The sequence below is a fragment of the Adiantum capillus-veneris genome, chromosome 8 (assembly GCF_014529385.1).
Source record: "Adiantum capillus-veneris isolate H3 chromosome 8, ASM1452938v2, whole genome shotgun sequence".
NCBI lineage: Eukaryota > Viridiplantae > Streptophyta > Polypodiopsida > Polypodiales > Pteridaceae > Adiantum > Adiantum capillus-veneris.
Genome location: NC_140938.1, coordinates 55,651,695 through 55,652,284, shown reverse-complemented (window position 1 = coordinate 55,652,284; position 590 = coordinate 55,651,695).

The window sequence follows — 590 nt, the reverse complement described above, 5'->3', positions numbered from 1 at the left end:
ATCCGGTACATTCTTATTGCCTAGTTATCAAAGCTTGTTGTAGGATGCACTAGATAATTTGATGTTTAGCCAGGATGAAATCACTAGTAAGAATACTTTCATCGTTTTTTGGACAAGTTGGCTTGAGCAAGATGACATTATTTGGGGCTGCAAATCAAGTTTGAGCTGGCTCAACTTTGGTAGATACAAGCAATGAAGTAGCTAGTAGAAAATTTAGCACTGCTTGTTCGCATGTAAAGGTACGCTATATGGGAATGGTGATCACACTATGAGACAAATGTAGCAAGAGTGATTAAAAAAAAAGGCCACTCGTAGGAAGGAGTTGGTCTTGAATCATTATCCATGTAAGTGATGCTTGAATTTCAAATTGGTACCCAAAAAAAAAATTACATAGTAAGTAAATGGGCATAAGGAAAGATACTCATGATTTGGAATACCATACTTAAATCACAGGAAATTGGTATAATAAAAAAAAATAGTGAATGGCCATAAGGAAAGATGCTCATGATTTAGAAAACCATGCTTAAATCACATTAAATGCAAAATAAAGAGTTTTTGAACATAGACTATACAGTTTGTGGCAAAAGAAA